The 12,413-nt window shown below is 44.1% G+C and overlaps 1 protein-coding gene across 3 annotated transcripts in view; it reads right to left on the reverse strand.

The window, feature by feature from the left end:
* DOCK11 (dedicator of cytokinesis 11) overlaps window positions 1-12,413 on the reverse strand; it is a 291,743-nt gene that overhangs the window by 60,906 nt on the left and 218,424 nt on the right. The window lies entirely within an intron of this gene.

Below are 12,413 nucleotides of genomic sequence, written 5' to 3' on the forward strand. Positions count from 1 at the left end.
TTAAGGCCGGATCCGGATCAATGCCTTTCAATGGGCATTAATTCCGGATCCGGCCTTGCGGCAAGTGTTCCGGATTTTTGGCCGGAGCAAAAAGCGCAGCATGCTGCAGTATTTTCTCCAGCCAAAAAACGTTCCGTTCCGGAACTGAAGACATCCTGATGCATCCTGAACGGATTTCACTCCATTCAGAATGCATTAGGATAATCCTGATCAGGATTCTTCCGGCATAGAGCCCCGACGACGGAACTCTATGCCGGAACAGAACAACGCAAGTGTGAAAGAGCCCTAAGACAAATGGATCAACAGTCCTCTACACGCTAAAGTTATGTTTTGCTCCTCATAAGTCAACTTCAGAAAGCTGTTTGTGCACATTCCTGTGGACAACGTGGGTTTTTGGCCTTATTTATCATAGGGATTGTCTCAAAAAAAATGTCTCAACTGCTCGCCACTCCTGACCTGCCTTAGCTGTGACAGTTAAAAAGTAAGAATTTGAGAATTTGCCTGTGCTGTGCGCCACTTTCATAAATTTGGCTCACTGACCGTTAGCTTTAGGGTTCATTTACACGAACGTGTGCTGCCCGTTGCCGTATTGCAGGCCGCATTTGCAGATCCTGTGCATTCCGCATCATGGATGTCGACCCATTCACTTCAATGGGTCCGCAAATCCGGAGATGTGGAACGGAAGCACGGAACGGAACACTACGGAAGCACTACAGAGTGCTTTCTGGGGTTCTGTTACGTGCCTCCGCACCGCAAAAAGATAGAACTTGCTCTATCTTTTTGCGGAACGGACAGATCGCAGACCCATTCAAGTGAATGGGTCTGCGATCCCCATGCGGCTGCTCCACAGACGGTGCCCGTGTGAACAAGCGCTAAGGCCCCTTTCACACGGGCGAGTATTCCGCGCAGATGCGATGCGTGAGTTGAACACATTGCACCCACACTGAATACCGACCCATTCATTTCTATGGGGCTGTTCACATGAGCGGTGATTTTCACGCATCACTTATGCGTTGCGTGAAAATCGCAGCATGCTCTATATTCTGTGTTTTTCACGCAACGCGGGCCCCATAGAAGTGAATGGGGTTGCGTGAAAATCGCAAGCATCCGCAAGCAAGTGCGGATGCGGTACGATTTTCACGCACGGTTGCTAGGAGACGAACGGGATGGAGACCCGATCATTATTATTTTCCCTTATAACATGGTTATAAGGGAAAATAATAGCATTCTGAATACAGAATGCATAGTACAATAGGGCTGGAGGGGTTAAAAAAATAAATAAAAAAATTTAACTCACCTTAGTTCACTTGATCGCGATGCTCGGCATCTCCTTCTGTCTCCTTTACTGAACAGGACCTGTGGTGAGCATTCATTATAGGTTAAGGACCTGTGGTGACGTCACTCCGGTCATCACATGATCTTTTACCATGGTGATGGATCATGTGATGACCGGAGTGACGTCACCACAGGTACTTGACCTGTAATGAATGCTCACCACAGGTCCTGTTCAGCAAAGGAGACAGAAGGAGATGCCGGGCTGCGATCAAGTGGACTAAGGTGAGTTAAATTTTTTTATTTTTTTTTAACCCCTCCAGTGCCATTTTACTTTGCACTCTGTATTCAGAATGCTATTATTTTCCCTTATGACTATGTTATAAGGGGAAATAACACAATCTACAGAACACCGATCCCAAGCCCGAACTTCTGTGAAGAAGTTCGGGTTTGGGTACCAAACATGCGCGATTTTTCTCACGCGAGTGCAAAACGCATTACAATGTTTTGCACTCGCGCGGAGAAATCGCGGGTGTTCCCGCAACGCACCCGCACATTTTCCCGCAACGCCCGTGTGAACCCAGCCTTAGGCTCCATTCACACGTCCGCAAAATGTGTCCGCATCCTTTCCGCAATTTTCCACATTTGCGGATCCGCATTTGCGGATCCGCACTTCCGCATCCGTGCTTCCGTTTCCGCAAAAAAATAGAACATGTCCTATTCTTGTCCGCAATTGCGGACAAGAACAGGCATATTCTATTATGTCGGCAATGTGCGGTCCGCAAAATGAGGAACGCACATTGCCGCTTTCCGTGTTTTGCGGATCCGTGACTCCGTGTATCCGCAAAACACATTGCGGACGTGTGAATGGAGCCTTAAGGTGGATTTAGACGGGAAGATTCTGCAGAAGATTGTCGGGAAGAAAGTGTTTCTTCCTGACAGTCGGCTGCTCGTTCAGTAAAGGAGACCTCTGCATTTACAGATCTGCTGCCCAGAAACTATGATCAGTGGTGCCTGTATCACCTGATGAACAAGCGTTTCGCTCATTCATCGGGTGATTGGTGGCACATTTACATAGGCAGATTGTGCCCAATTCTCGGTCCGTCTAAATGCACCTTTACACAAATAGACAAACTTGAAGACAGACTTATAATTGTCCCCTGTTGATAAATCAGGGCCATCCAATTTTTGTGGCCTGTCTGTAAGGCCTTATTCACACGTCAGTTATTTGGTCAGTGATTTCAATCAGTGATTTCGAGCCAAAACCAGGTGCGGCTCTAAACACAGAACAGGTGCAGATCTTTTCCTTATACGCTATTTTTGTGGAGGTTCCAATCCAGGTTTTGGCTCACAATCACTGATGGAAATCACTGACCAAAACACTGATGTTTGAATAAGGCCTAAGTTATTGATGGCTGACAAACCTGAGGTAAAAACTCTCACTAACCTTTCTAACTAACCCTTTCACTGCCAGGGGTTTCAAGACAACTTTTGACATACGCAAATAAAATGTAATTTATAACATAACTCAATCCAATTATACCCCAAACCTATTTATTACCTAAAGTGCTACTCAGTACTCATTATTTTGGGTGTCCTCGTGCAATTTTGCTGAATTTTAAAGCTTGCAGCTTAAAAGTTTGACCCCAAAAAGGGCCTGAGACACATAGTTAATACTCTTGAAAAATGACATAAGTCCATCAGGTTTAACCAAGGGATAGTAAAAATCCAAAATGTGCAGAGTTCATAAATGACAGTGATGTTCTTGGTCTGCATGTACATATCTTCACAAAATCATAACAGCTGAAGAGATCAGATAATAGTCAGAGAACACATATCCCACTCTGATTGGTAAGGGGGGACAACATGAAGAATAGCCCCTCATAGGGATCACTGGAGATGGAGCCTGAATGGAAGGGGGAGGTGACCTCACCAGGATCTGACCTTCATTCTTGATGTTATTTACAGCTTCACCCCTCCCTTACTGTAACGCAGAGCCAGAAAGTAAAACGTATTATCTTACTCACTGACTTCAAACCTGTTTGCAAATGCAGTAAGGCTAAATTTATGACATACATTAGTCTGAAGAGATAAAATTGAATAGCAGCTATTATATAAAAAGGACAATGACTATATTAAAAGTAAATGATCTAAAAAATATAACAACGCTAAGGCAAAATACCTCTACAATGGATAAATACAGTGCATGTAAAATGTAAATACACAGATGCTTAATTCATAAAAGAGAAGTCTTAAAAAAATCATAAAAACAGGGCCCTAGTAATGTCTTGTATCATCATGACCTTTAAACACTGCCTGTCCAAAAAAAAAGTCATCACCTGGATTTAACTAAGCAAATACTTATGAGCCTCCTATCGGATAATTTCTGCATAGGCGATTATCTTTCAGCTGGCAATAAGTTATTTAACCCCAACTGGTGCAATGAGTTGCTTCTCATTTCTTAAACAACCATGTCGAAAGACACATCTCGTGGTCGTGGAAAAGAGGTTAGTCTGTTTGAGAAGGGTCAAATCATTGGCATGCATCAAGCAGAGAAAACATCTAAGGAGATTGCAGAAACTACTAAAATTGGGTTAAGAACTGTCCAACGCATTATTAAAAACTGGAAGGATAGTGGGGACCCATCGTATTCGAGGAAGAAATGTGTCGGGGAAAATATCCTGAATGATCGTGAGCGGCGATCACTTAAACATTTGGTGAAATCAAATCGAAGAAAAACAACAGTAGAACTCAGGGCTATGTTTAATAGTGAAAGTAAGAGCATTTTCACACGCACAATGTGAAGGGAACTCAAGGGATTGGGACTGAACAGCTGTGTAGCCGTAATAAAACCACTAATCAGTGAGGCAAACCAGAAAAAAGGCTTCAATTTGCTAGGGAGCATAAAGATTGGACTCTGGAGCAATGGAAGAAGGTCCTGTGGTCTGGTGAGTCCAGATTTACCCTGCTCCAGAGTGATGGGCGCATGACGGTAAGAAGAGAGGAAGATGAAGTGAGGCACCCATCATGCCTAGTGCCTCCTGTACAAGCCTGTGGGGGCAGTGCTATGATCTGGAGTTGCTGCAGTTGGTCAGGTCTAGGTTCAGCAACAGTATGTGCTCCAAGAATGAGGTCAGCTGACTACCTGAACATACTGAATGACCAGGTTATTCCATCAATGGATTTTTTCTTCCCTTATGGCACGGGCGTATTCCAAGATGACAATGCCAGGATTCATCGGGCTCAAATTGTGAAAGTGGTTCAGGGAGCACGAGACATCATTTTCACACATGGATTGGCCACCACAGAGTCCAGACCTTAACCCCATTGAGAATCTTTGGGATGTGCTGGAGAAGGCTTTGCGCAGCAGTCAGACTCTACCATCATCAATGCAAGATCTTAGTGAAAAATTAATGCAACACTGGATGGAAATAAATCTTGTGACATTGCAGAAGCTTATCGAAAACAATGCCACAGCGAATGCGTGCCGTAATCAAAGCTAAAAGCTTTTTTTTGGTGGCGACTTTTTTTTTGGACGGGCAGTGTATATAAAAGGAAACTTCAAACTGTCATTGAGGCCATTAAGATGAACACAATAATAACCTGAATATCCAAAATCCAAAAAAACACCCTGTAGCTATGATCAGCTAAAGAATTCTGCTGGTGACCTCCACACCAGTACCCAGTTCAAGTCTGTCAATGCTAAAAGCTGTTTGCACATTATACACCTTGGCTGAAAGGCAATAAAAGAGCATAAACCCCCCCCCTCCCCCCCAAAAAAACAGCTCTTCGGCGAGGATGCTGAGAGCCGGATTCCCACTTATCTGATTTCTAGGACAAGAAAAGTAAGAATAAGGGCTATGTGGACCGTATGCAGAACCATTCATTTCAATGGGTCCGCAAAAAAAAAAAACTGAAGCTACTCCGTGTGCATTCCCTTTCCGAATGTCCGTTCCTCCAAAAAAATAGAACATGTCCTATTATTGTCCGCATTATGGACAAGAATAGAACTGTTCAATTAGAGGCCAGCTGTTCCATTCCGCAAAATACGGAATAGACACGGACGTCATCCATATTTTTTGCAGATCCATGTTTTGCCGACCGCAAAATACATACGGTTGTGTGCACGAGCCCTAAGCATGTAAGAATAAGCAATGCTTCTGTCATTGAGCTAGGCAAACTGCCTTCCCTCACTGATTCATTAACCCTTTCATCCCCAGAGGTTTTTTTTGTTTATGTTTTCAACTTTTTGCCTTTCTGGGGCCATAACCTTTTTATTTTTCCGCTCACGTAGCTGGCAGGGGCTCCATGGAAACTATCACACAGGGGAACAGGGCCTGCCACACATTAATGTACATCTGGCTCCCCAGATCATTGTGGGCGGGGGGGAATAGCAGGAGCACACCCGGAAGCACACTTCCGGGTTTCAACATGTCCAGATATCTTGGTCATGTTTGACCATGGCATCTGAAGGGTTAAAAGTCCACAATCAGCATTACTGCCAGTTGTGGACATTAGCTGCGGGTATCTGCTGTATGAAACAGCAGGCACCAAATGGCTATGGCGCACGCCGCGCTGCTCTGGTCAGGAAGGGGTTAAGGACTTCAAAAAGTTATTTTAACATCATTAAAGGTAGCCCATCTAATCCCGCTGTCTTGTTGATAGCGGACACAGCTAAAGCCCCCAATTCCTTCCCCAAAGAGAATGGTTTTTGAATAAAATACTGTTTATTAATTGGGTTATAAAAGAATTTGATATTGATGGGCTATCCTCAAGACAGGTCATTAATATCGCATTGGTGAGTGCTGAGAGCGCTGCTGTCTCCTCACAGCTTACCAAGCGCAGCACCGTACATTGTATAGCAACTGTGCTTGGCATTGCAGCTGCACCTAGGCCATGTGACTGATGTATGTAACTGACTTAGGCCTCATGCACACGACCGTTGTGTGCATCCGTGGACGTTGTTCCGTTTTCCGTGATTTTCTGTGGACCCATTGACTTTCAATGGGTCCGTTGAAAACTCGGAAAATGCACCGTTGTTCATCCGCGGCCGTGATCCGTGTTTCCTGTCCATCAAAAAAATATGACCTGTCCTATTTTTTTGACGGACAACGGTTCACGGACCCACATGATTGGCGTCCGTGATCCATGGCCGTTGGCAACTTTCACACAGACGGATCGCAGATCCGTCTGCATAAAAGCTTTTTCAGATATGAGTTTTCACTTCGTGAAAACTCAAATCCGACAGTATATTCTAACACAGAGGCGTTCCCATAGTGATGTGGACGCTTCAAGTTAGAATATACTGAGAACTGTGTACATGACTGCCCCCTGCTGCCTGGCAGCACCCGATCTTTTACAGGGGGCTGTGATCCGCACAATTAACCCCTCAGGTGCCGCACCTAAAGGGTTAATTGTGTGTATCATAGCCCCCTGTAGGAGATCAGGTGCTGCCAGGCAGGAGGGGGCAGACCCCCTTCCTCCCCAATATTATATTCATTGGTGGCCAGTGCGGCCTACCCTCTCTCCCCCCCCCAGTTAAAATCACGTTCCGAATCCCCCATCATTGGTGGCCAGTGCGGCCTCACATCTCCCCCCCCCCCCCGTGTTAAAATCACGTTCCGAATCCCCCATCATTGGTGGCCAGTGCGGCCTCACATCTCCCCCCCCCCCCCCAGTTAAAATCACGTTCCGAATCCCCCATCATTGGTGGCCAGTGCGGCCTCACATCTCCCCCCCTTGTTAAAATCACGTTCCGAATCCCCCATCATTGGTGGCCAGTGCGGCCTCACATCTCCCCCCCCTAGTAAAAATCACGTTCCCCCATCATTGGTGGCAGTGGAGAGTTCCGATCGGAGTCCCAGTTTAATCGCTGGGGCTCCGATCGGTAACCATGGCAACCAGGACGCTACTGCAGTCCTGGTTGCCATGGTTACTTAGCAATTTTTAGAAGCATTATACTTACCTGCAAGCTGCGATGTCTGTGACCGGCCGGCGCTCCTCCTACTGGTAAGTGACAGGTCTGTGCTATAAGCAATGCGCCGCACAGACCTTTCACTTACCAGTAGGAGGAGCGCCCGGGGGCAGTCATGTACACAGTTCGTAGGATATTCTAACCTGAAGCGTCCCCATCACCATGGGAACGCCTCTGTGTTAGAATATACTGTCGGATCTGAGTTTCTCATTTTTTTTTTAATCCGATGGTATATTCTAACATAGAGGCGTTCCCATGGTGATGGGGACGCTTCAAGTTAAAATATACCATTGGATTGGAGAAAACTCTGATCCAATGGTATATTAATAGGGACTTCTGACTTTACATTAAAAGTCAATGGGGGACGGATCCGTTTGCAATTGCACCATATTGTTTCAACGTCAAACGGATCCGTCCACATTGACTTGCATTGTAAGTCAGGACGGATCCGTTTGGCTCCGCACGGCCAGGCGGACACCAAAACTACTTTTTTTTTCATGTCCGTGGATCCTCCAAAAATCAAGGAAGACCCACGAACGAAAAAACGGTCACGGGTCACGAACCAATGGAACCCCGTTTTGCGGACCGTGAAAAAAAACTGTAGGAAGAGGCCTCTAAGAACAGCTGATTGGCTGGGCTCAGGAGTCGGATCCCTGACGATCTGATATTGATGATAGGCCATCAATATCAAAGTTTTAAAGTTTTAACACGTGTTATGGGAGTTTATCCAAATTTTTGGAAAATATATACAGTACAGACCAAAAGTTTGGACACACCTTCTCATTCAAAGAGTTTTCTTTATTTTCATGACTATGAAAATTGTAGATTCACACTGAAGGCATCAAAACTATGAATTAACACATGTGGAATTATATTCATAACAAACAAGTGTGAAACAACTGAAATATGTCATATTCTAGGTTCTTCAAAGTAGTCACCTTTTGCTTTGATTACTGCTTTGCACACTCTTTGCATTCTCTTGATGAGCTTCAAGAGGTAGTCCCCTGAAATGGTTTTCACTTCACAGGTGTGCCCTGTCCGGTTTAATAAGTGGGATTTCTTGCCTCATAAATTGGGTTAGGACCATCAGTTGGATGAAGTCAGGTGGATACACAGCTGATAGTCCTACTGAATAGACTGTTAGAATTTGTATTATGGCAAGAAAAAAACAGCTAAGTAAAGAAGAACGAGTGGCCATCATTACTTTAAGAAATTAAGGTCAGTCAGTCAGCCGAAAAATTGGGAAAACTTTGAAAGTAAGGGCTATTTGACCATGAAGGAATTAAGGAAAGTGATGGGGTGCTGCACCAGATGACCTGGCCTCCACAGTCACCGGACCTGAACCCAATCGAGATGGTTTGGGGTGAGCTGAACCGCAGAGTGAAGGCAAAAGGGCCAACAAGTGCTAAGCATCTCTGGGAACTCCTTCAAGACTGTTGGAAGACCATTTAAGGGGACTACCTCTTGAAGCTCATCAAGAGAATGCCAAGAGTGTGCAAAGCAGTAATCAAAGCAAAAGGTGGCTACTTTGAAGAACCTAGAATATGACATATTTTCAGTTGTTTCACACTTGTTTGTTATGTATATAATTCCACATGTGTTAATTCATAGTTTTGATGCCTTCATAGTCATGAAAATAAAGAAAACTCTTTGAATGAGAAGGTGTGTCCAAACTTTTGGTCTGTACTGTATATTATATACAAGATATATTATGTTGACTTTACCCACTAAATTCACTTTGAAAAATAAAGCTTTTTGTAGTAATTAACAAAAGTCGATCAAATCTCTTATGAGTTATACAGTAAATTACCTTAATAGCTACCGCATGTTTTAATCTACATAGTTTGATATGATTGTTGCCAAAGCTTTTCCAGTAATGTCAGATTCATAGAGCTGTTTTTGATTTGGAAATAAAGTGTTTCCTGAGCTTCATTTATCAAATGGGTCTAATCGTTTTCCTGTGCTTCTCCCATTTAATTAGGTCTCCTTAATAAAATCACCCACATATTTGGTTTCCCTCACTCGCAACTGCTCTTCAAGATTATTTTCCTGAGGATAGGCCATCCATATCAAGTTGCCAGATAACCCCTTTAAGCGCATCCCATACCAACCAGAACTTTGTTAAAGGGGTTCTCCGGTCCTACCAAGAATAGGACAGCCATACTTACCCGCCGCAGCAGCAGCATTTCCACAGTCCTCTTCATGGTCACGTGACCGCTCCTGTTGGGTTTTCAGCTCTTCCGCTCCAGCACCATCTTCTTCTTTTCCTCTCAGAAGCAGGAGACGGAGCGTCATCGCTGACATCACCGCCTCCTGCCGGCCTTCCCTGGTCCTGATGCCTGCACACTACTGCGCATGCTCTGGGACCACGGATGTGGAAATCACCTGAACATTATCAGTGTGTCAGTTCCACAAAAGATAGAACAGGTCATATTCTGATCCTCAAAATGCAGACCTCGATATGCTTGCTGATTCAAACTGTTTATTGCACTCATTCTGGAGATGGTGAGGGAAGAGCCTGTGGACTGTCAGTGATGTCATTTAGATACTGAGTGAGAAATAGACTAGCAGGATTCATGTATGTAGTAACATGGCGACATGTAGTGGGAGTAGCTCTTGTAGACTGAGCAGTGGGGGCATGTCCAGCCTGTGACTCATCACTGTGCAGTGCAGCCAGGTTTTATCAATAAAGTTACCTATTCAACAAAATACGAGACTAGGAAAGTAAACAGATTTGCCAGGATAGTCTGATGCCCAGACAGGGTGAAAGAAAGCAGAGACATGAAAAACAGGTATTGGGGCAGATGTATGCATAGTGAAGGGTGTTAGGAGAACATAATAAGAGAACTGCAACTTTTTGTAGCACGACTGATTGATTTTAACTATTGAACTACAGCTTCAGTCCAGATTAATACATTCAGTTGAAAGCAATCCGGTGGACTACAGCCCCCATGATCAGATAGGGATGACCTGTCCAGAAGATAGGTTATCAGTATAAAAATGTTGGCACTGGCCTCAACTTTGGCGCATCAAGCACCGATTCCAAATGTAAGCCAGCTTCTTTGCTGTCTTACATTTAGACCATTTCATATGCCTAAACCAGATGCAGTAAATGCCCCCTTCCACGCCCACTTTTTTAGAACTGGCATGAGCAGGGAAGAAGTCGCAGATTCTGCCACACCATAAATGACCCCCAATATGTGCATCTTTCAGGATTTTTTGTACCTTCAGTGTCTATTTCACTCTCAATTATTACTATATTATTTTTTGTTAATTAATATTAAAGGGGTTTTCCAAAATTTTTATACTGATAACCTATCTTCTTGACAGGTCATCCCTATCTGATCGTGGGAGCTGCAGTCCACAGGATTGCTTTCAACTGAATGCATTCATCTGGACTGAAGCTGTAGTTCAATAGTTACAATTATTCAGTTGTGCTACAAAAAGTTGCAGTGTAGCCCAGGCCTAAAGAGGCAAAATACAGAATGCACAGGGATGTCATCCGTATTTTAAACAGACATCGCAGCTTGCAGGTAAGTATAATGCTTCTAAAAATTGCTAAGTAACCATGGCAACCAGGACTGCAGTAGCGTCCTGGTTGCCATGGTTACCGATCGGAGCCCCAGCGATTAAACTGGGACTCAGATCGGAACTCTCCACTGCCACCAATGATGGGGGAATGTAATTTTAACTAGGGGGGGGAGATGTGAGGCCGCACTGGCCACCAATGATGGGGGATTCGGAACGTGATTTTAACTAGGGGGGGGATGTGGGGCCGTACTGGCCACCAATGATGGGGGATTACGGACCGCAAAATACATACGTGTGCATGAGCCCTAAAACTGGGGGAAAAATAAAGGCGCTTCTTATGGTGCAAATACTAATGAGCGCTTCCATTATGGAAGCGCTCAATAGTACAGTAGGAACAAGCAGTGGTGAATGCTGGACTCCCTGTGTGTGTTCTGTGCTCACTGCTTCCTGGTCTTTATCTGCCAGTGCCGCAGTCTGTGCTGTGACCTGGGAGTGTCTCTGTCTTCTCAAACAGCTGATCGGCGGGCGTTCCGCTGTGATGGATACAGTAAACTCCAGCAGTTTGTTCCTCCGCCGGAACACGCTGCCGGAGTTCAAAGGCTCACATGTGAACCCAGCCTAAGCTGGGAAGTTAAGGAGGTTGCCCCACAAAAAATATTCTACAGTTTTCAAACCAGCACTTGGATCTGAATACTTTTGTAATTGCATGTATTTATTAAAAAATTTAGCATAGCCACTAAGTTATTTAATAAAATGTATCTGTATAGCGCCACCTGCTCTTAGTTTTTTTTTCTTATTTCTTTGACCTGCTCACTGTGATGGCCGCACATGCTCAGTTCCATCATTCAACTTCCTCCAGAGCTGTGATAGGGAGAGCTGAGACACGCCCCCTGAGCTGCAGCAGAAAAGACACTCCCCCTGAGCTGTCAGATTGATATAAATGGAGCAGAGCAATGAATGGGGCGATCTCTGGATCCATGTGATTCTAGCTTTGTTAGAAAGACATTGTCATGTCCTATATGCGGTCCGATTTTTATTTTTTTATGCATCTATTTATGCATGTATTTTATGCATGTATTTTTTTATGCATGTATTTATTTTAAAAAAAAAAATAATTTTTTTTTATTTTTTTACATTATTCATGGGATAACATGAGTAATAGTTCCCTACCTCCCAAGCAAGCAAAACAGTTCAATATACTGTAGACCTTATCAGTAGTCATAAATCAACCTTTCAGCCCTTCCTCTATGACTGTGTATACAGAGATAGCTGTCAATCACTGATAGGACCGCCTCCCGGACTTCAACACCCAGAATGAGCAGAAATTTAAATGAATAAAATAAAAGTTTTACAGAATCTTTCCCGATTAAAACTATATATCAATCTGCTCAGCTCCTCCTGCTCTATAACATGCTGCCTGCAGCTCAGACATCATGTTGAATGTGACAGGTTCCTTGTAAACTTTGATGCCTCGCTTTTATCATTGGACACCTGACTCTGCGTTTGGCTATGGGTACAGTAAACAAAGCAGCTTGTTATCTTAGACAGTTTAGGAGAGTTGCCCAGGATCTCACAAAGAGCATTTATAACTTATCTAAACTCTGCCGCTACAAAAGCTAATAAATAAAACTTTCTC

Source organism: Bufo bufo, chromosome 8 (genome assembly GCF_905171765.1).
Source record: "Bufo bufo chromosome 8, aBufBuf1.1, whole genome shotgun sequence".
Taxonomy (NCBI): Eukaryota; Metazoa; Chordata; class Amphibia; order Anura; family Bufonidae; genus Bufo; species Bufo bufo.